Below are 25848 nucleotides of genomic sequence, written 5' to 3'. Positions count from 1 at the left end.
GCTAGCACTTGGACTTGACAGTAAATAAAAAAAGTTATCCTTTTTTAGTTTCTTTTTGTGTCAAAATTGCAGTTGGTCAAAAACTGTAATCTTTGACAGAATTCACCAAAATTTCTTTTTTTGTTACTATGACAACATTGTTATCTAAAATTAAAATGTACAAGATTATGTGTCTTAGTGCAGTCTTTTTGTAATCCGATCAAAGCTGTAGAAGAAGCTTCCTGAAAGAATTTGACAGGAATTTTTATTTTTAGTCATCATAGCAACGCCATTCATCAAAACCAAAAACTGATAAGCAGAATGATATATTTCAATGTATTCTACTTGTATAAAATTTAATTCTGGTTTTTAATCATTTGATTGGATAAAAAAATTAGTTTATGTCGTATAATCTGTGTTGCCTACGTCACAAAGACTTACGTAAAAACGTATCAATCCGCTTGACGTTACATTTTAATTAATATATGTACAATTTGAAAGAGGAATTGTGTTATTTTCTCAAACAAAATATGGCTGAAATATTGCCGACTCGGCGTTAAACAGTGATCACTCAATCAATCACACTCAGTGCTGGAGAATTAATTATAAGGAATGAATTTAACAGCTACCCAGTAAAGTAAATCGCTGTCATGTTAAGTTAAAAATGACAATTTTACACCAATTAGAAAATTTGTAGATTTTTTTTTTACACTTCTACCAAACTCCGCTATATTTCAAACATTACATGTATTGAGACTGGGTTCTCCATTCTCTTTATGGAAACATACGTTTTAAAATAGACATATTGGAATTTTTTGAAAAGATGAACATGCTCAGTATTTTAGACATTATGGATGGAAAATCTGCAGACTGTTATAAACAATATGTGGATTACAATTATTAGTCACAGTTAATTGGAATTATTCAATAAACAAAAATAACTTACAAACATTTATCAATATCTTTACAAAATTAAGTATGGCATTTTTTATTTTGAATGACAATCGGATCATTGGTATCGCAACCTGGCGTCCTCGCACCATTGTCCCAACAGTTGATGCTAGATAGTGCGATAGTGATCTACTTGGCCCCATCTGTATTCCATAGGTATCCAAGCTCTTAGTGTGTTGCTTATTTTTCCGATGTAAAATTCCTTATATCCAGGGTATATTTATGGAATCCGGATAGGGCTTTGAAGTCCTCCATTGCGTCATACATGTAGCACCATAAAGGTTTGGGTCCATAGTGCGATGACCAATAATGCAATGACCATGAATCAATGACAATAATGAGATGGCGCGACAATACGGTAATGATGATGCGATGGCACAATGAAGCGATAGCGCGATGACGCGACTGTCATAGCGATGATGCGATGGTGCGATAAAGATGAAGAGATACTTACTATCGCTTCATTGTTTTATCACACCATCGTCATCGCACTGTCATCGTTATTTCATCGTGGTATTATCGTGTCATCAACCTAACAGTGCAATAGTGAACTACATGATTTTATCCGGATTCCAAAATAATATTAACTAAAGATTCCTAAATATAAGTGAGGAATTAATATCGCCTAGTTTCGTGAGAAGCACCACATGAATAATAAAAATATTCGCTTTATTTTTATATGACTGAAATACATGTTAAAGGTGTGGAGCGGGGGTTTAATCACTAATTCGTATTTCTATAATTTGATGTATTGTAGTCCTTTCTTAATATTATGTACTCACGAAAAATCATCTACAGTATCAACATTTTCCTGATCAAATGAAATATGTTTTCTTTTTAAATTTGTAAGAGTGCTCAGCTCTTATATTGTGTGTTAGTATTGTCAATGAAATAATTATTAAAGCACTATGCACTTTTATCAATTTTTTTATGAGCTTCAACATGATAGAAAATATAGACATTTGTCCTTCATGCATATATTTCCATTGTATCTTTTTTAGTGTTTGGTGGCAAAATTTAAAAATGGAAACCTCCATTGATTATTCTAATTTTCAGGTTTTTCTTGTCGATCACATAACCTTTATAAAAATAAGTCTGCAGATTTTCCATCCCTCATGTAAGAAATAGTGCAAAATTGTACATTTCCTCTATGATTTGCAGTATGTCTTTTTTCTAAACATCTGTTACTATAAATAGATATGGAAACCTCCAGTGAATGTACTGTATTTCAGCTAATGCTGTCTTGCTCTTGTCAGTCGCCTTATATGTACTTCAATAACAGTAAATAACTGTTAGTCTGCAAATTGTCCATCTCTAATGTGAGAAATAGAGCAAAATTATACATTTCTTCAATAATTTTCAGTATGTCTATTTTTAAAATCTGTTACTATAAATAGAAATGGAAACCCCTGCTTATTATTCTGCATTTCAGTTAATGCTCTATTGTACTTGTCGGTCACCTGATGTCAATAACAGTAAATAGCAGTAAGTCTGCAAACTGCTCATCTAATGTGAGAAATAGTGCAAAAATCTACATTTCTCTAATAATTTTCAGTATGTTTATTTTTAAACATTTGTTTCCATAAATAGAAATAGAAGCCTCCTCTGATTATTTTGCATTTTCAATTAATGCTTTCTTGTACTTGTCAGTCACCTTATGCCAATAACAGTTAATAACAGTTAGTCTGCAAATTGTCCATCCTAATTTGAGAAATAGTGCAAAATTCTACATTTCCTTGATAATTTGCAGAATGTCTATTTGTAACCAATTGTTACTATAAATAGAAATGGAAACCTCCGCTTATTATTCTGAATTTCAGTTAATGCTCTCTTGTACTTTTAATTCACATTATATCAGTTACAGATAATAACAGTTAGTCTGCAAATTGTCCATCTCTAATGTGAGAAACAGTGCAAAAATCTACATTTCATCGTCAATTTCCTATGTGTCTAATTTTAGACATTTGTACTATTTATAGAAATGAGATCTTATCCTCAATATTGTGTGAATTATTGTATTATCCCTTGTTCTAATTAAGGAAATATTGGTGAGAGCAGTATGTTTATCACTTATGTTTTAGTGGAGCTTCAAAATGATAGAAAATAGTCATTTTTCCACATATTACGAGACATGTCTATTTTTTGGCATTTGAAGCTATTAATAGAAAACGGAACTCCCTTCAAATAATATGCACATTTGTTATTGGTGTCCAGTTTCTGTCATTAGCATAGTGACTTTTACAGTATATTTCCTAAATACCTAGCAATGGCATCTTAAACTCTGCCCAAATTTGGTTTCTTAGATTTTTCTGAAATATGTCTATTTATAGATACATGTTACTAAAAATAGTATTGAGATCCCACTCCATTTTTTTATGAAATGACACTACTAATACTGAAAACACACATAGGATTTGAAAAATTTCCGTAGACAATTTTTTTTTAACCTTCAAGTTCTCAAAAAATACCAAATTTCCCATTTTCAGAAACTATGTCATTTTGCAGGACCTTTTTCTTAAAGTAGGAATAATTCTAGAATAACCGATTTTATGCTCTGTATACCTTAAGTACCAGTCCGCGTAAAAATCAGACAAAAGTAATATTTAAGTGATTCACTGAGGTTCTCAGAATTCGATGATTTTCCACACATAGATTTCTCTTGCACTATGATCCATGAATATAAAATGAAAAATGTTTTGGATCATGGTTACTATGGAAACTTGGTCAAAGTAATTTCCTTAGCAACCAGCCAATTTTTCCATGTGAAGGGACAAAAAATCACTCATCTTTAAAGCCTGAAATTATATATAAAAACTTTAACAATTATTCTTATTTATTGGTATAATAAAGACACACACTTTAGGTGTTTAAACAACACAAAACATTGATATTTTTTTCAAAGGTAGTACTGTAGTAGACATTAGAATATATACATGTTTTTGCATTTTTGCTGACTCAGCATTTTTCTCGATTTTCGCAATATTGAAAGTCAATTTAAAATTAATACCAAGCTAAAACAGCTGTTGTGTTTATTTCACATAAAAGGGGAGGACTCCCTCTTTTAGACTCTAACTTCGAAAACGCGGGTTTTTTGAAAAATCCTATCCGTTGCCTAGCAACAAAGTTGGATGTTTTGATAAAGAAAAAGTGAAAAATGGTAAAGAGTTGAGTCAAAAATCTTATAAATTGTTATGTTTTTGCTGCAGATACAATGTTTCAAGTAATAGAAAATAATTCTCATTTATTTTAAAAATGAATCAATGATTCATAATTATTTATCTCCATGGCAACAGCAAGTTTTCCATAGCAACAATGCATAAAGGGTTATTTTGGGCATTTTTGTATAGAGTTATAATGGAAACGAATAGAATAATTATTCTTAAAATTGGCATTTAGCTAATGTCAATTTAATATGGGTCTGATAAAGTATTTTTGTACTTTATTAACCCATGGCAACAAATCTGAACATTTATCAACCACTTTTGTAACCACAATATCCATTTACATTCAGTCATTTTTGGGGCTAAATTTTAAGGGCTGAAATGAAATTTTCAACAAAAAACATTCTAAAGGAAAAATAAATACCTTAAGATACAATATTATTATGTATCAAAAGGTTTGTATGGATGACAAGATTCCATAATCAAATAATACTTGGGTTGCCATGGCAACATGTTGCACAATGGCCAGAAAGCAAACTATCTGTGACCAAAATTTTTTTTTTTTTTTAGTATTCATACCTTTTGCTTGCATTGAAATAAGCAAAACACTCAGGAAACTTTACCATTCATAATTTAAGAAACTGTATGTTTTATGTTTTTATGGTTACCATGGATACACTTTGAAGTTAGTGTTGCTTAGCAACTGTGTAATATAACCAAATTTTGAAATTTTCTAATGTTTGGGGAGAAAAACTTATTTTAATTGAGATTAATTTATCATTTTAAAATTATGAATTAAAAAATACTACGGCATTACATTCTAGAAATTTCAGTGGTGTATGAATGCTTTTCTGATTACATTTTGTTTGGTACCTGCCTGTCTGTTTGTCTGTAAACTTTTCACATTTGTAACTTCTTAAGAACCATTGTACCCAAACTTCTCAAAAAGTATCATTGGATAAAGGATAATCAAGTTTGGTAAAACGAAGGGCCACACCCTCTTTAAGGGCGAGATAATAAAAATGAATGAAAATTTTATGTCATCATTTAAGGACCCTCTTTACACTGCACCCTAATTTCAGGGTACTTTTGTTTAGTTAGACTGACCCACCATTTGACATAAAATAGAATAATTTGTAATCTGCACTATATGTCATAATTTAAAATAAGTATTCGAAACATTATATTAGACTTAGATAGAGTAGCTGAAGACTTTACAATGTGTATGTACATGTATTCTGCATTTGAGTAAATAAAAGCTATTTTCGTTTTCGTTACTTCATTGTTTTTGAAGATTTTTCCTAGATAAAAAAGGCACACTCCCTATATCAAAAATTAATTAGTTGATTTCAAATATCCATATCCGTCTTTACGCTGTATAATTTTCTCAAAGCCCAAAAAACATTTTTCATCAGTGTAAAGAGGGTCCTTAAAATTCTTCTCAAGAACCACTAGGCCAGCTAGAATATTCGAAACTTATATGGAAGCATCCTTGGGTAGTGTACATTCAAATAAAATTGTTTAAAAACGACTCCGAGGGAGGGGGTTGGGGGTAGGATGAGGCCTTACTGTACGATCAAAGATTAATATGGAAATATATAGGAAAGGATCTTCTCATGAACCACTTAATAACTTAAGAGATATCTGAGGACAAAACTTCAGATGGTCCTAAGACATATCTTATAAGATAGACCCAGAAGCTCCCTTAGGAATGGGTTTACTTGGATATACTTAGGAGATTCTTAAGATAATTCAAAAATGTTGTAACATCGCAGACTATGTTTATATAACAAAGAAATATATTTAACATTTAATTAAAAATACAGAGTCATATAATAAATGTCTTTATTATCTTTTGGCTCACCTGAGCCGACTCCGCAAGAACCACTAGGCCAATTTCAACCAAACTTGCCACAAAGCATCCTTGGATAAATGGGATTTAAGTTTGTTCACAGGAATTGCCACGCCCTCTTTCAAGGGGAGATAATCAAGAATTCGTGTAAATTTGGTGGCATCTTTTAAAATCTTGATCTCAAGAACCACTGGACAAGGAAAAATGAAACATGTGAAGTCTTCATTACATATTCTAAATTCAAGATTGTCCATATCATAACCACCAGGGGTAGGGCAGGGCCACAAGAAAGGGTCAAAGTTTTACGTATGAATGTAGAGTAACTGTCTTTAAAGGACAGCAAAACCATAATTAGTCATAAACGTATCGTCAGGTAGTGTAGATTCAATTTTATTCCAATCATTACTCCTGTGGGTAGGGCAGGGCCACAACAGGGGGTAAAAGTTTACTATAGGAATATATAGGAAATACATGTACATGTATCTTAAAAAATCTTCTCAAGAACAACTAAGCCATTATTAGACATATTGATAGAGAAGTATCCTCGGGTAGTGTAGATTCAAATTTCTTCAAATCATGACCCATTGGGGTGGGGCGCAGACACAACAGGGGCCCAAAGTTTTACATAGGAATGTATAGGAAATATCTTTTAAAAATTTCTTCTTTAGAACAGCAATGCCATTATTAGTCATATTAATACAGAAGTATCCTTACATAGTGTAGATTTAATGACACCCAAGGGTAGTTCAGGGCCACAACAGGGGGTCAAATTTTTACTTAAGAATATATAGGGGAAAAATTTTTAAAATTCTTCCCCTCAAAAACAACAAAACCATGATTACTAATATTGAAATGGAAGCATCCTGAGGTAGTGTAAATTCAAGTTTGTCGTGCATAAACTTTTTGATATTCATCTGATTTCTGCTTTTTCCAAGCAAATGTGCTCAAGTAAGCAATGTGGGCCTCTTGGTTCCTTTTACTACAAAATAACACACCTCTCTCCTAAAAAAAATGATTAAGAAGAAATTAATATGAAATCAAAATGCATATTGGAAAATTGACTGTACAAAAATAGATACCTGGTATCGCTTTTCATATAATTATCAAACCAACAAATAATCAAACATATATTTCCGTAAGTAAATTTCCTTTACATATGCACTGTGAGGGAGTAATGTAGTGAACAGTGCATATGGAAATTATGTAGTTCCGTGGGGGAAATATTGAAAAAAAAAAAGATTGGAGTCATCCATCCCAATTTTTTTCAGGCCAGCGAGCTACAGATATGCAGCAGGGAACTTATATCGCCTCGCTATTAAGGAGCTATCTTTCTCAGTTGCTAGCGCTCTCAAGCAAGCGCTAGCAATTACGTTAGTCTTTTTTATTAGTATACGCATTCTCGGCATCACGGTACTGCATTCTGGTAATACTACTGTACCATGTAAATTCCGTTATATCATCAAAAAATACACATGATCTGAAGTTCCCTGTCTTGTTGTCTTACCTGTTATAACCTGTACTAAAATGTATATACGAGGGGTGATCAAAAAGTTCGCGAACTATCTCTATATCTTCAAAACCACAATTCAGATCAAAATGAAATTTGGCACACATATAGTCATACATGTATTCTATATATAGCAGTTTTATGTAATGATTTGCTCCATGTTTGTGACGTCACAATGTGAAAATGACGTCATTAGGTAGGTTACTTGTGACAAAAAATGATTGACTCAGTCGTACTCGAGCAACGAACGGCTGTAAAGTTTAATGTGTATCTTGGAAATTCCTTTGCAGTAGCATATAATACTTTGTACAAAGTTTATAAAGGCAAAAGACTTGCCAGGAGTTCAATCACTAATTGAATTGATTGTTTTAGTGAAAGAAGGGAGATAGTTAAAAATGATGTTTCTTCTCTTGCCCAGTGAAAGCAAGCTGGGGAAGAGATGTTTCTTCAGTTGAGCAATTTGATATGGAAGACCGCCAAGTTACAGTCAGAAAAATAGTTGAATATCTTAACAATAATACAGTTATTAAATCCCTAAAATATTGTTTACTTTAGACTTCAATCATATCAGATATAATATAAAGAAGGCGCCATGCCTTATATCCACATTGGATAAACGATGTTCCCAAAACAGAAGACTAGGGTTGTGATGGTCACCATGCTCATTCCGGGAAAGGATATCCTTATCCACCCATCCTATTACCGAGATTTGGCCATTTTTGACAAGTTGACCGTTCTTGTTATAAAAAATAATTTGCATGGTAAGAAATATAAGACTCGGAAAAATCTTTTACATCCTGTGAACGGAAGGCTTCGGAGCATGTCACGTGACTGCCTGTATCACGTGATTCGCGCATGGGCAGAACGGTGGCAGATGTGCATTTAAATCGGAGAGGACTACTTTAAAAAATAATGAACACTAAAACCTAATTTCATTTCTTTTATGGAAGTTATTCAATTAGTTCGCGAACTTTTTGATCACCCCTCGTAAAGTAACAGTTACTTAGATATTATTAGATATTACTTCTATATTACTTATCTTCACCCTTTTCATTCAATTCTTGGATATCATAATGCCAAGACTGAAGAGATCAGTCATTTCTAAAATTATAATAAATACCTAGCTTTTACTACCTCACTTGATCATTCAAGCAAGTTCAGAAATATAACCTAGGATATTTTTTTCGAGCTTGCCGGAAAGACCCAAGAAGATGTGATTGCACAAAACGGTACCGCACTGGAATATTTAAACTAGGTGCCCATTGGTTCTTTTGATGTCTTATTTTCACCCCAGATTGAAATTACAGTAAACTACAGAATGCTTAAAGCAGAGTTAATTAGTTGTGTCATTGTGAAGCCCACTCTAGAATTCACCATTCTGAATTGGGCCCCCCCCCTCCCCATTCACTACACCAGTTCACCACCGTGCCTTCTTATTGATGATCAATCGATTCAGCAAATTAAAGTTCCAATGATTCTGATATCCATTTCTGTGTTTTATGATGGCTACAGCGCTAGCTCACCTATCGTTTTAAAGACTGGTTTGTAAATACTAGAAAATAGTGATATGTAAATGTCTTCTTCCATTTCAAGGTGCAGCAAGCATGCATAAGTCCTGGATGAGTGACCTTTTCACTATATAGAATCATGAAAAAAAATCTGTGATTATCCTTATATTCACATGTAGGTTGACTTAATGACTCAAGATATAGTGAGACAAGAAAGAAAATTCCAGCTTCGCCGTAATGTAACTTCAAATACTTATGAGTAGTGAAGAAAAATAGTACTTTTAGCAACTTCCCCAACGCCGTGATCAATCATCGATTAATGCATTGTACTTTGACACTTACAGTCATGCTTGCAATTACACAAGCATAGGATGAGAAGTTTCAGGAAGTCAAGGACGTCTTAAGTTCATTTTTGGATGAGACTCAAAATAACTTGACTTTAGTCATGGTACATAGCTCATTATTATGAGTTTAAAAATATTGGATGGTCTAACATACAATAAAGATACTCCCAGTATCTCTTAAGATACGTTTTAGTCCTAATATAATTTCCATAGCTGGGAGGCCCGGGTTCGATTCTCGTTTGCTGCATTGCTACAAACCTAAAACGTAAACATAGGTAGTGACTGTCTCTTCGCCAAGCACCCGTCACTAGAAGTGAAAGTCACAGGTCCTTTGGATCTGACCTTAAATGTTATGGTTTGCGTTGGCAGATAAAGAACCCTTAATTAATGATCAGTGGGTCTGAGTGCTGAGTAAAGGTGTAAATTTGAAGGTCTTCATCAACGTGGATGTAAATTATTACTTTAGTGTCTAAAACAACAATCAATAATCAATTGATTTCCAGATATTTTCAAAACCAATAGACATTTTCACAAAGAAAAAAAAATCTTGCCATAAGTTTCAACCGTAAGAGAAATCTTTTCACAAAAATTCTTAGAGATTCTTACGTGTAAAATTTAACATAGCTTTATGAGAGCCCTTATCTTTCATATGGAATGGTAGCTAAGCTACATTAATTTAAGGTGCTATATCCACGGTAATCATAAAAAATATACTATTTGAAGAAACAGGAATGCTAAAGCTACTTGTATAACCAGTAAGTTTTGCCAATTTGAATAATAAGCAAAAACTGGGGCCAAGTATTTCGCAAACAAAGTTTGTTTTCTGGCCAGTGTGGAACTTGTTACCATGGCAACCCAAGAGTTATTTATTCTATGGAATCTTTACATCAACAAAGATATTTTGATACATACTACTTGTATCTATTTGTGTTTATTTTTCATTTAGAAGGCCTTTTTCGGAAAATCTCATTTCAGCTTCAAAAAAAAAAAAAGATGCCTGTATGTAAAAGGGTAAAGTGGTTACAAAATTAGTTGTAAGCTATAGGTATTCAGAGTTGTTGCCATGGGTTAATTAAGCAAAATTTAGTTTTATCAGACCCATATTAAATTGACATTAGCTAAATTGCAATTTTAAGAATAATTATCTATTCGTTTCCATTATAACTCTATACAAAAATGCCCAAAATAACGCTTTATGCATTGTTGCTACGGAAAACTTGCTGTTGCCATGGAGATAAATAATTATGAATCATTGATTCATTTTTAAAATAAATGAGAATTATTTTCTATTACTTGAAACATTGTATCTGCAGCAAAAACATAACAATTTATAAGATTTTTGACTCAACTCTTTACCATTTTTCACTTTTTCTTTATCAAAACATCCAACTTTGTTGCTAGGCAACGGATAGGATTTTTCAAAAAACCCGCGTTTTCGAAGTTAGAGTCTAAAAGAGGGAGTCCTCCCCTTTTATGTGAAATAAACACAACAGCTGTATTAGCTTGGTATTAATTTTAAATTAACTTTTAATATTGAGAAAATCGAGAAAAATGCTGAGTCAGCAAAAATGCAAAAACATGTATATATTCTAATGTCTACCACAGTACTACCTTTGAATAAAATATCAATGTCTTGTGTTGTTTAAACACCTAAAGTGTGTGTCTTTATTATACCAATAAATAAGAATAATTGTTAAAGTTTTTATATATAATTTCAGGCTTTAAAGATAAGTGATTTCTTGTCCCTTCACATGGAAAAATTGGCTGGTTGCTAAGGAAATTACTTTGACCAGGTTCCCATAGTAACCATGATCCAAAACATTTTTCATTTTACATTCATAGATCATAGTGCAAGAGAAATATATGTGTGGAAAATCATCGAATTCTGAGAACCCCCATGAATCACCTTTTGTCTGATTTTTACGAGGACTGGTACTTAAAAGTTGAAGTTTTCTTATGATACAATGATTTATGTTTGAGTTTACTACATAAAGACAAAAATGCATTTACATTTCCTCAATTTTCTTGTTTTTATTTGGTCAAAAAGGGGCAAAATTGGCCAAATTCAATGGACCCGTCTCCATGGCAACCGGGTGCACGTGTGAAACTTCTGACAACATAATTTGCTAGTTCTGTACCAAGAAGCACCTGTGGTGCAAATTTCATCAAAATCGGAGAGATGTCGTTTCCAAGATTTTTTGGTGCTTACAGAAAATACATATTAACAACTACAGAGCTCGTGCCAATGTTTACAAACAAAGATATTTGACCTGATGCTATGAAGAATGTCGTTGTCATTGAATTTTAAGAAATTTTATCTAAGTTCATTTCATTAAACTGAAGTTATTTTCTGAATAAAAATAAAAATTGAAAATGTAAACAAAAACGGCAATGCAACTGTACATATGTCCATGCCTCTTTCAACAATTGCACACCTACTAATGTTATTGTGATTTGAATTCATAACACGTGGTCTTGGTTGACACATTCAAAGGCTATATGGTAGAACTGGTTTAAAATTGGTAGTAAACAGAAAAGTGCTATAATCTGTTTCTTACAAATACATATACTGAAAAATTGTATTTCGATTTCATGATGGATGGGATGGGGTGGAGGTGACAATCGCATGCTACTTAAGCTTTGCTTTTGTGATTGTGATGAAATTGATTTTTGTTTAGCTTTTATAATATTTGTTTTGTGTGAGTTTTGGTCGTAATGTCGTTTCATAGTTTTGAGTGTAGGTATATGGCTAAATATAGAAACTGATTTGTTGAAAGCGACCTAGACACCTGGCAGTGAGAGGTGTCAGGCCACGTCACCATGGCCATTCCCATATATGGTATATTTCAGAAGGTAAGTGGAAGAGATTGTAATTCTGCTTATGACCGTTTCTATTTTCTCCAGCCGGTATTCTAGTTTTCTGTATCATATACGGGTGTTCGTTGTTTATATATTTGTTTATTGTACAGACTTTTGTTGGGTTTTATTATTAGTAGTCAGGATTCTAGAGATTATTACTAGAGAGACTATTTCAGTGCATAGGGCTCACCTCAAAATAAATAGAGATTTTTTAGGCCATGGTGTTGTTATATTGAATTTAATTGAAAAGAGCTAAAAGAAAACTAAACCTATCATCTAGAAAATGTCATTTGCAAAGTATGAATTTCTTACTTTGACGTTTGACCATTTGACTTAAAAATCATAAGTGGTCTTAATTAGACCATAAGGAATTGCTATATATAGAAAGTTTCATTGCAAAAGTTCAAAGGCTTTTTTTTAGTTATAGCCTGGAAATGAAAATATTACACACAAACAGAATGTATAAATCTATGATCTTGATCTTTGACCTTTGAATCTCAAAATTAATAGGGTACTTCTTTAGGCAAGAGGGAGATGCAGTGTAATATATTACTGTTTGTTTGTTGTATAACGTCCCTCTCGAGAAATTTTCACTCATATGGAGACGCCACCACTTGCCGGTGGAGGGCTGCAAAAATTTTGACCAATACTCGGCACCCAGGGCCATTGAGCAGTGCCAACACCTTCATCCGAAGGACAGGTCTCCACGTCCCGCAGTTGAATTCAAACCTGCTACGTAAGGATCAACTCCTTAAACCGCGATTCTAGAGCAAACACTCTAACCACTGCGCCACGCGGGCGTAATATTTTATTGAAAAAAAGCTTAAAGAAAACTAAAGCTATCTTCTGGAAAATCTTTGCAATTTCTGACCTTGACCTTTGACATTTTTGACCTCAGAATCAGTGGGGGTCTAGATCTTTTCTAGGCCATTGGGATTTGTAATATAAGATTTAATTGGAAACGAAATGTTACACACAGAGAGAATACAGCTAAACTTCGAAATCTCGAACACGGATATCTCGAATACCCCGGATATGTCGAAGTAAGGCCGCGGTCCCTACGAAATTTGCTTTATAAATGATTAAAATAAACCCCTCTATGTCGAACACGGTAATGTCGAACACCCCGGTTATCTCGAAGTAAAATTGTGTACCCATTCATTAAAATCACATGCGTTATCTCGAAGTCAGGATAATTTTCCGCTCTGATGATCAAGTCCGTTAGGTAAACTGAATGCTCTATTGATAACACCCACCTGTCTGTCACGCTCGGGTTACCTGTGTTCCTGTGATCAACAGATAATAGCGCGATAATTATACGAAGTGTATCTATGGCTTACCTTGATTGTAATTATGCAAGCCAAAGGTTGTGTGTATTAGTCTAATGCATACGCGTGGATGACACGTTCATTGTTTTGTGGCTTGGGTACGTTTATCTTGATAATTAATTGCTATTTAATGCTATGTGAAATATGCGCGCATACATAGTTTATGCATATGAAAGTGAAAATTATAAACATCGAAGTAAAACAAAATTCTGTAATTTAATGCAATTAGAATTTATTTTCCCTGTATGAGCGTGCAGAAATTACAATCGTCCGTACACACCATCATGTGAGCATGTGTCGCAGTAAAAGCGTGTGCTGTAGTGCCCTGTGATTCAGTGTGGTTCTGTTGTTAGACAAAAGTGGGTGATTCTTCTTTTTGTTGATTTTATTATTGTAAAATAATTTTCTTTTAACTGATTTTACATGTATGAACATGTTTTTCCAATAAAAGAAATGTATATTTCGTTTTCGTTATTCTGACAGCGACCGGTTTTAAATTTACAATGCATAGACGATATCCGGTTATTTATACATGGGAAACGATGCTAGCGGTTGACTTTCCGCGTTGGATTATACTTCTGTGCATATTATACAAAGCTTTTAATTTGTGAATTATAAAGAGGATGTAAATTTTTTGATTGCTAGATACATGTACATGTATATTAAAGAAATCTTATAAAGAATTTCAAACAAGAAGGATTTTGACATGTCTTTACTAATAAGTACATGTTCACTGCAATAAGTTTATTTGAAGTTCATTTGAATTATAACCCTCGATATGTCGAACCCCCGGATATCTCGAAGTTCATCAACGGTCCTGTCAACTTCGAGATAACGAAGTTTAACTGTATATGAATTTTTGAACTTTGACCTTTTGACCCCCCCTCATTAATAGGGGTCCTCTTAAGGCCATAGGGAGCTGTTGTATGTATTTTCATCACAAAAGCTCATAGGTTTTATGGAATTGTCTGGAAGCGAAAGTATTATCCACAAACATAACAACAGACAGACAGATGAAGGGATAGATGGGCAGACAGGCCCAAATTAATATCCCTCATTTTTAGTGAAAGTTGGAGACAATAATGGACATACTGTTTTTCATCTGAGATACATGAAAAAAAAAGTCATGTTGTGTTTCTGATTGAGAGTAGATTTGGTCTTTTCCTAGCGTAAAATTCCTTCACTATTCACAGTAACTTAAAATGCAATTAATACTGATACGTCAGTTTTAAGTCACATTGGTACCTCGTTTAGTATGTTAATTCAGCCTGACGCCAGAAAATATAGTTCCTGTGCAAGCATGTTTGTCCAAAATTTTAATGCATAACTGGAGAAAATAATGTCGTAATGCATACTTATTGAAGAAGTTTGAATGAATTTTAGAAAGATTAAAGCAATTTTCACTTATATTATACTGGGTTGTATCTGAAACGTGACATAACTTTGTAGCTACACTTCCGTGAAAAATTTACGTTATCTTTAACAGCTCTCTATGTAGTCTCTCTTAATCTCGTCAGCGCTACTGCAAACTCCTCAGGTATAATACTTTGCAGAACAGCGGAAAAATAAAAGGCCCAGAACAAATCAGTAAGTGTATTTTATAACCATTTTATTTTTTTCAGACGATATCGCGGCACATAAACCAACAAAGCATGGTGAAAATGCTAATAACAAGATCGATATTTCTGAGAATGCTGTAGACAGATCTATATCAACATGTTCTTCTGCTGATTCCTGTAATCCATCTTGGTGGTATGTGGATCTCCAAAAAGTCAAAAGTATTTATGACGTTCAGATTTACTTCAGGCTTTATAGTACCTATTATGGTAAGTAAAATTAATTGCCAACCTAGTTAAATTATAATCGTATTTTCCACATCTTATACACATCAGAAATAAACATATCAATCTATGCATTATTCTCCCAACCTGTCTCCTCACGCCATATTTACCTGAATTTAACGTTACATGGTCTTAACATAACATGGTATTTTCGAGTATTTTGAAAAGAAAAGACAATTAAAAATTGATTTTTTTTTACGTACCTATCGGGAAATTTTCACTCATATATAGACGTCACCATATACCGATGAAGGGCTTCAAATTTAGACCTTTACTCGACACTCAGCGCCATTGAAAATTGAGGGATCTTTATCGTACCAACACCTCCCGTGACACGGGGCCTCGGTTTTTAAGGTCTCATCCGAAAGACCCACAGCTTTTACTTTAAAGTGCTGAGTGCTTGGCGAAGAATAAGTTGCTTCCTATTTTTTATGTATTATTTCTTAGGTCAGTCGTGCCCGGGGTTTCAACCCAAGACCACGGACACATTAAGAAAAAAAAAATGGTTGACGACATACTTAAGATGCAGAGGTATTTCCCAAAATGGATGGTGATCTAGACCTTCCATGAAAATAAAAATGTTGAAAACAGTCAACAAAAAAAAAAAAAAAAAAAAAAGAAAAAAAAAAAGAAAAGAAAAGCTTGATACATAATTCTATAGAATGTCAAACAAATAAAATATTAAAGTTATGAAAAAAATAATTTGATTAAAGTGACATATGCATATTCACAGAGAGCCTGGTTGTGAAGTAATAAAGGAGAACTATCTCGTGTAATCTGTTCTCCTTGCCTACTGGATCCCTCTGTTACTTAACGGAGATTGAGACTCAAAAATGATACTAAAATAATCGCCTGCAAAATATACAAGAACGGTGAACCTATAAACAAAAATAATCGCATGCAAAGTATGCAAAAAGGGAATCGTGTTCCACTCCTGTGAAAAAGAATGATTTCTTTTAATTACTTAACAAACTAATCACTTATAAAATCACAACCAAAATTTCAGCAAAGATCTACAAATCTATATAAAAATATATTACTTAAAAATACTGAACAGATGAATAAAACATTACGCTTTCTACGATTTGAGGAATTGAGTGCTCAACAGTTTAGTACTCACATACTCAGCATTTTTATCTTCAAACACTAAAAGACTCTATGTATAACGTATATATGTCAACTGAGGACTAATCTGGCTTCCTCCGCGAGAGTAAGGATATGTGATCCACGTCCTCTTTTTATGGGAAACTGTCGGCTTACCTATAAACTCTTTAGCAACCTTTCGCTTGCAGATCCAAACTGACACTCAAGGTGCTGACGTTAGCGGTGCGACCTTTATAGGTGTTATAACGGTATTTTAGTTGAGGTTCACATCAAAATATGGCCGACGCAAAAATAATTCCTGAATCTCCCTCCCAATTCGGGCATTTTTGAGTAATTTTTTTTTTTTTTTTTTTTTTTTTAGGTATATGTGGGAAAAAATTGTATCGCAGTGACAAGATATTTAATACCTTCAAAATAAGACTTAATCAGCTTTATTGTGGTGAACCAAGTATAGAGTTTAGTCATGAAGATGATGATGCATATGGTAACTATGGAATCGATTTCCACATTCCAGGTGAACGCTGCAGATATTGCAACCATTATTGTAGTTTCATGACCTTTTATCCATGAGAGCAACCTGACCTGAATTTTTTTTTTTCTGTAATCAATTTAATTCTTTACATGCATGTCGATGCATTGTACCAACATGTACTGTTAATATACGTTGCCCTGGTAGTGCTGATAATCTGTCTAGGAGTTGCAAATAAGACACTTCTACACTTTTAGCATGAAACTTGAATAGAATGAAAAGAATGGTCCGGGCAATGAGTTCCCGAAAGAAGGAAGAAATAATCAAGAAAAACCGATTTTCGGTTTCTTGAATATCTATAAAATGTATATAGACGGTCCAAAGCCCTGGTCGGTAAAATCCCCTCTGCATCCGCACCTTATTAAATACATTATTTCTATTTCATCAATTTTTATATTAACGCATTCCAAAATCAAAACAGAAAATCTTTTTTTTTCTGTTTTAGGCATTTTGCCCTCAGGTATTGACAAAATCTAACAAGAAACACAGTTTTATAAGATATTTATTCATAAGATTGTGAAAAATCAGCATTTTTCTAATGGATACACGATCTAGTGTCAGAAATAAACTGGAATTTAAATATTTGGAGGAACTATTGACAATTTAGCAAGACTTTACGGGGTAAATTTCCCCCGAAGGAAAATCACTGATTCACATCTTAAAGATAGCAAAACCATACAGGGTAAATTTCCTCTCAAAAATGATATTGAAACAGTACCTAAAGTAATTCAAAACAAAAGCAACCATCTTTTAAATAGCAAGACTTTACAGGGTAAATCCCCCCCCCCCCAAAGAATATCACTGATACAATATTCACTACTCTTATAAAAAGCGAACATTACACTTTGAAAATCGCAGAACTCTACAGGGTAAATTTCCTCTCAAAAATATGACATTGATTCAATTTATGTACAATGTTTGAAAGGAAAACCAACCATCTTGATGATAGCAAGACTTTACGGTGTAAATTTCCCCCCAAAGAAAATCTCTAATACAGTATTTATGATTCGCAATCATCGTGAAGATGGCAACAATCTACAGAGTAATTTGTCTCTCAAAAATGATATTGATACAGTTTATACACAGTATTTCTAAGCAAAACACCTTGTAGATAGAAAGATTTTACTGGGTAAATTTCCCCTCCAAAGAATATCATTAGCTGATACAGTATTCATTACTCTTATAAAAGCGAACATTACACTTTGAAAATTGCAGAACTCTACAGACTAAATTTCCTCTCAAAAATGACATTGATTCAGTTTATATACAGTGTTTGAAAGCAAAAGAAACCATCTTGATGATAGCAAGACTTGACGGGGTAAATTTCCCCCCAAAGAAACTCACTAATACAGTATTTATGATTCGCAAACATCGTGAAGATGGCAACAACGGGGTAAATTTTCTCTCAAAAAGACATTGATGCAGTTTATACACGGTATTTCAAATGACATTGATTCAGTTTATATACAGTGTTTGAAAGCAAAAGAAACCATCTTGATGATAGCAAGACTTGACGGGGTAAATTTCCCCCCAAAGAAACTCACTAATACAGTATTTATGATTCGCAAACATCGTGAAGATGGCAACAACGGGGTAAATTTTCTCTCAAAAAGACATTGATGCAGTTTATACACGGTATTTCAAAGCAAAAACAACCATATTTTAGATAGCAAGACTTTACGGGGTAAATTTCCCCCCAAAGAATATCACTCATACAGAATTTATGCTTTACAATATCTTGGCGGTAACAAAAATCTACAGGGTAAATTTCCTCTTAAGATAATTATTAACAGTTTATCTTATACGTAGAAAAAGCGAACATTACACTTTTAAAATCGCAGAACTCTACATGGTAAATATATTGATACAGTTTATATACAGTAATTAAAAGCAAAAACACCCATCGTTTAAATAGCAAGACTTTACGGGGTAAATTTCCCCCCCAAAGGAAATAACTTACATAGTTTTTATGATTCACATCTTAAAGATAGCAGAAATCTTCAGGGTAAACTGCCTCTCAAAAATAACATCGATACAGTTTCCATATATTAATTCAAAGCAAAAGCACCAATGTTTTAGAAAGTAAGACTCTACGGGGTAAATTTCCCCGAAAAGAAGGTATCACTGATACAGTATTCACTACTCTTATAAAAAGCGAACATTACACTTTGAAAATTGCAAAACTCTACAAGGTAAATTTCCTCTCAAAAATGACATTGATTCAGTTTACGAGGGGTTATCAAAAAGTTCGTGGACTAGCGCCATAAAATTAAAACCGCTTTAGGTACATCAATGAATTTTTACACATTTAATTAGCATCATCTTTTCTACCTATAGAATAAACCATAAATCATCAGTTTTATTTTTTAATAAATTGTTAATGTTTTTGTAAGCAAAGGTATGTCCAGGCGGCGCAACTTCAAATATGACGTTTTTTTCTACCTGAGTGTAACTGAGAAAAACTTTTTAGATATGAACATTTGTCATCAAAATATACTGTTAATTCGGGCATGTGGTATGATACAATTGTTCCGTAACATTTGCAATTTTTACCCCATTCTGTAAGTTCTATGAAAATTTAATGGTAAATTTTATATGGAGACTCCAGACAATTATGGGCTTGAAAATGACGTCAAAAAGGAGGAGGGTTTCTTTTTCCAACATTCTATAAAGTTTTGCTCCTGGAAAAACTGGTATAGACCTAAGGAATGTTTAAACGGGCTATAGAAAAATAAAATGCATCCAGAGTACTTGTTTTTAAATGCCTAAAATGATTCAGAGAAATGAAAGATGCACAGTTAGTGTCCATTTGTAGTCAGGGTGTCAAAAGTCAGTCACGTTGAAAAGTGACGTTGATCATGTGTGGTAGAAATTGAACTCCAACAATCTAAGTATTCTGACATAATCAAGTGAGGATCTTTCCCTATGTATAGATCCATTTACAATATCATATGCATTGAAAGCAGCTGTTCATGACATTGTAAAGTCATATAAACAAGACGGGCTTAAGTCCTTACTTAACTCCAGGTAATCTCATCAAGATAAGTGTATGAGGTAGAGAGAGCGTACATTGAGAAACAATGACGTTTGTCGGACGTCATGAAACTAAACGGCGACAGCGCCGGTTGATCATATAATGTCTTTTTTATTTTAGAATAATTTGGCAAATAATCAACGTATCAAGCTAAAATTTTCAACATTTCATAAACTTTTGTTGGTTTATGTTCCTTATAAATTTTGTAAGCATAGACTACATAGTATTAATTTTATCGCATCAGTCCACGAACTTTTTGATAACCCCTCGTATATACAGTGTTGAAAGCAAAGGCAACCATCTTGATGATGGCAAGACTTTACAGGATAAATTTCCCCCCAAAGAAAATCACTGAAACAGTATCTTTGATTCGCAAACATCTATAAGATGGCAACAATCTATAAGGTAATTTTCGTATTAAAAATGACATTGATACAGTTTATATACAGTATTTCAAAGCAAAAACACCCATCTTTAAGATAGCAAGACTTTACGGGGTAAATTCCCCCCCCCCCCCCAAAGAAAATCACTGATACAGAATTTATGCTTTGCAATATATTGAAAGTAGTAAAAATCTACGGTTAAATTTCCTCTAAAATATTACTGATACAGTTTACATCATACTTAGAAAAAAACAAACATTGAACTTTGAAAATAGCAAGTATGTACGGGGTAACACCCCCCCCCCCCAAAGAATGTCAATTATGCAGTTTATATTATTTAAAGAATAAATCAAATATTACTTTTTGAAAAAAGCAGAACTTTTCAAGGTAAATTTCCTCTCATAAAATAAACTAATTCTGTATATATTGTTTACAGAAAAGCATACATTACATCTTGATGACAAAAAGACTCGGGGTAAATTTCATATCAAAGAATATTAATAATATCTTGTTTTTATATTACAAACGATACTTTTATCTAAATATCATGCAAGCTGAAAAAGCTAAATATTAAAGTTAACATAATATTAAACCTTCTGAACATAGAAAAACATACAAAAACATAAAAAAAAACCTCTGACATCTTTCTTTCTCTGTTAAAGGTATAAGATTTCTTTGTGTCCCGTTACACTTTCTTTATTTAAACAGCGTTCTCCTTTACTATCTTTGACCGAAGTTCCAATACTATGCTTTCTCTTGGCTGATACAATAGACAGATTGTAGAGTGCATTTTCCAAAGGAAATCTGGTAACCATATTCTGAACCAATCCATAGTCGACCTATGGATGAAAATTTTAAGTCTCATAAACTTCAATTTTCCAAAGCCTTAGGCATTTATATATGATTTCATGACAGATATGACTGGTTTAATGTTGCACACTAGAGTATATCAGCAGATGTCTGCTCCGAATTTTTGTAAAACAGTCTTTCTGTTTATATTGCATGGAAATTACAATCGTATAAAGATCCCCCTCAACACACACTCATATACACACATACATTTAAACATGTCTCTGAGAATAATGCTCATTCGTGAAATTGATCTACATAAGATAATCAAAAAAGTTACTTACTATAGTATTGTATTTGTATTTACATGTATTACTGATGCTCTCTAGGTCTGTCATGGACGTTTTTTAAGGGGAAGTGAGAGAGGTAACTGATAGCATATGCAGATAGCTTTACTGCAACCTAAATGTTGGTTAAAGTTTAACATTTCAGCTTCAGTTATTAAACCTAAAAAATACATATATCGTGACATATATAAAGTTGTATATTTACCTTGTTTGTTCAAGATTTGGACTTGAATTTGTAGTTCAGTTCCAGCACTAAGCAGTCTCTTTGTATCGATTCGTCCATAAAAGTACACTTTTGAAACATTCTTAAAGTACTTGCGTCCAGAAAACTGAGAGATCATCTAGGTTGGTTTCCTTTCCCTAATTTGCTTAGTGTTCTGTGTGACCTTTGGCGTGGTTGAGCCAGGGAACAAGGCAAATGAACGCCGGCCATATCAATACGGCCAATAATATTTAAATCCCCAACTCACTATTCATCATGGAGTGTATATTACAGGGAAACGGACACCTTGCTTTCAAGGAAAATGAGTGAATTTATCAATGGGTCGTTGCGAGAAAATTTTTTTAGGTGAACTGTTTCTCATCACTTTACTGTTTACTCTTCTGCTGCGTGAATTCCAGATGTTAATCAACCTTTTTATTGGATAGCATTGCGGTCATGTCATAAATCTGACCTGAGCTAAAATAATTTCTACATTTTCTCAGCATCCATGTCTTGATCTATAAAAAGCACAGGTTGCCCTTCTTAAAACTTGGTGACATTTTACATATACTCTACTGCAGTTGCATCACCTTCGAATTGCTTTCTATATACTGGTGTCTACCTTTCCTAGCTGTATTCTTTGCGGAGTATCGGATGTCAAGTGCAAAAATTAATAAAATATGATAGACAAAAAATTTAAACATAAGATTTTTTCATGTACCATAATTACAGTGACGAAATCTATCTACTTCTGTTGTTTATATTTTTATCTTTTACATGTCTATTTTTCCGAAATTATAACACGTTATATTTTGTATACATGTACATGTGTATATGTACAGATTAAGAGAAATGTACATGTATATAAAAAAAAAAACTACAGGTATACATGGTAGAGGCCGTATACCATTATTTTAAACAGGCTCATATCGGCAGTCGTACATTTGATATGTAGAAAGAAGAGAAAAGGAATTCCCCGAGTGTTTTTCGAGTATTAATCTCATCTAACTTCTTATGATACCATTTTTTGTGATTAATTTTATTAATTGAATATTTAAACACTGCACATATAGGCAGAATTATTAAAGAAAATTTTCAAAGAACAGAATTGTTACTTAGCAGACATTTTCGACAATCAATTATGCCGGAAATGTCCGAGATGATTGCGATTGTCATGGTCAAAGTCATTCTATTTTAGTTCAAAAACGTATCCTTTACAATGACTTTCTCTATTCCACGTTACACAAAACAACCCCGCGCAGCCAAGTATAGATGGCTATCAGAATTCCAACCCATTTGTTCACGATTAGTAGCAATATGTGCTCAGCATGTATGCTTTAGGTACTCAAAGGCAATGATATCGCATTGCCCATCCTGCAGAAGTCGCCATGCAATTCAGTCAATTAATTAGAAGAAAACAATTCTATTACACTCTATTACTTAGCATGGTATTACAAGATATAAAGAAATACACAAAAAATGCATAGTTTTTTTAATGTCAAAAATGATGTACTCATAAATTCAATTTTTTTTAAAGTTCGGAATAAAGTTCTATTAATATTGCTTTTTTAAAAGCTATTTTTTTTTTATTTTATTAATTTTTTTTTTTATAACTTAAAGGAGTAGCCGTATAGATAGATGAAGTTTCTTAGGAAAGAATAACTGTTCATGATTTTTGTTAAATCTTGAAAAAAAAAAAATTTCAACAGTGCAATAATTACTGCCACATTAATGAATTATGCATATGCGATTGCATTAGAGTACATGTAAAACAAGTAACTTAGTATAATGGAATGAAATTCAATGACCTTAAAAAATCAACAAATTCAAAGGGGGCAGCTTGTGCATTGCAAGAAATCCCGTCCGATTTAGCTGTGAGCTGAACTCAATACAAGTGCTATTAACGCTAATCACTGATATTCCCCTAAGACAATTGATGGCAGAATCTTGGAGAGGTGGATCTAAGGGGAAAAAATACTTTTACATTTTTTTTTCTTCGGATGTCATTGATAAATTTAGCATTTATTTCCTTTGATATGATTAATTATTTTGCTACCACGCATTCTTCTACATTTTTACATGTGGAATTTATTTCAATTTTATTTAGAATTAATTTAATTTTTCTTGGAATTTAGCGGGTTTTTTTTCATCATAGCCTTTAAATATTTCTGAATGTAAGGAGAATCCATAGTGTGCAAGTCCCTCTAGGACACAGCGAGTTACATGTACCCCATATGATGCATATTTCACTTACCCCTTGAGAAGAAGGTAAACATGACCTTTTTACACCCTTCCTACTAAGCATTCAAAGGCAACATTTCTCAGTATTTTAAATTTCAATATTAATTCTTTTCCCAACACACTCTCCTTCCGTTCTTTGCCCTAAAATCAGCCCAATCCACCCCATATACATCATTAGACATATTTATGGGGGAAAACTGTGTTTTTAATTGGCACTACTTGCGTGGTCAATGAAATGGGGTAAAATTAGTAACCTATGACATACTTATACCTTCTACCATCAAATTAAGGGTTACAGATTCCAACATTTATTTTAATTTCCTTTTTGTTTTACTTTGTTTATTGTTAACTCGTTTATTTCCTATAATTATATGTTTCATTTTAAATTCATTATTATTATTGAGCGCGTAGGATATTGAAATCATGCCCTCCCCCCCCCCCCCTCAAAAATAGGGCCTCAAATTGTTCTCTGAAAATGTTTTAAAGCTTTAATTTTTAAAATCAGTAAAAGTTTTGGATCCTTCCCTCAACACTGCTGACATCATTTGTCTCGCAACACTCTCATAGGTAATACAAAGATAAGCGTTAATTGCACCTTGATTAAATTCAGTCTAAAACTACACTGGAGAAAATCCATAGAATTTCTTCCAAAATCTCTTAGGTTTGATAGATAACATATTCAGTTGCTGAGAAAATTTAGAAATAACAGCCTAAGGTCAGATTTATTACACAGCCGTAATGCTATCCAATAAAAGCCAGGGTTGAATAAACAGGGCTTCACGCAGCGGGAAAGTAAACAGTAAAATGACGAGGATCACCTCAATTCAATATGTTCAATAATTTTCTTTAAAGCAATATGTTTATTTTAATTTTTGTGTTAAAACAGTTGATTTTGTTCGTTTCCCTGTAATATACCCTACATTCAAACTTGATGGATTGTGCGTTGGGAATTTAAATATTATTAGCCGTATTGATATGCGCAGCGTCCGTTTTCCTTGTTCCTTGGCTCATCCACGCCAAGGTCACAGAGAACACAAAGCAAATTAGGGAAAGGAAACCAGGCTAGATGACCTCTCAGTTTTCTGAACATACGTATTTAAAGAGTGTTTCAAAAGTGTATTTTTATGACGAGTCGATACAAAAGTGACTGTTTTGTGCTGAATGAAACAATTACAAATTCAAGACCAAATCTTGAACAAAACTAAAGTTCTTGAAGCTTTTTTTTTTTTTGTGTATTTCTTTATATCTTGTAATTCCATGCTAAGCAATAGAGTGTAAAAGAACTGTTTTCTTCTAATTAATTGACTGAATAGCATGGCGACTTCTGCAGGATGGGTGATGCGATATCATTGCCTTTGAGAATGCTGATCACACATTGCTACTAATCGTGAACTAATAGGTTATAATTCTGATAGCCATCTATACTTGGCTGCGCGGGGTTGTTTTGTGTAACGTAGAATAGAGAAAGTCATTGTAAAGGATACGTTTTTGAACTAAAATAGAATGACCTTGACTATGACAATCGCAATCATCTCGGACATTTCCGGCATAACCGATTGTTGAAAATGTCTGCTAAGTAACAATTCTGTTCTTTGAAAATTTTCTTTAATAATTCTGCCTATATGTGCAGTGTTTAAATATTCAATTAATAAAATTAATCACAAAAAATGGTATCATAAGAAGTTAGATGAGATTAATACTCGGGAATTCCTTTTTTTTCTTCTTTCTACTTATCAAATATACGATTGCCGATATGAGCCTGTTTAAAATAATGGTACCATGTATACCTGTAGTTTTGTTTATTTATACATGTACATTTCTCTTAATCTGTATATATACACAAGTATATGTATACAAAATATAACGTGTTATAATTTCGGGGAAAAAAA

This window comes from Saccostrea echinata, unplaced genomic scaffold (assembly GCF_033153115.1).
Source record: "Saccostrea echinata isolate AGI-Se365-2 ecotype Australia unplaced genomic scaffold, CSIRO_AGI_Sech_v1 ptg000030l, whole genome shotgun sequence".
In the NCBI taxonomy this organism is placed as follows: Eukaryota; Metazoa; Mollusca; class Bivalvia; order Ostreida; family Ostreidae; genus Saccostrea; species Saccostrea echinata.
The sequence above is the reverse complement of the archived record's forward strand: the minus strand, read 5'-3'. Positions refer to the sequence as shown.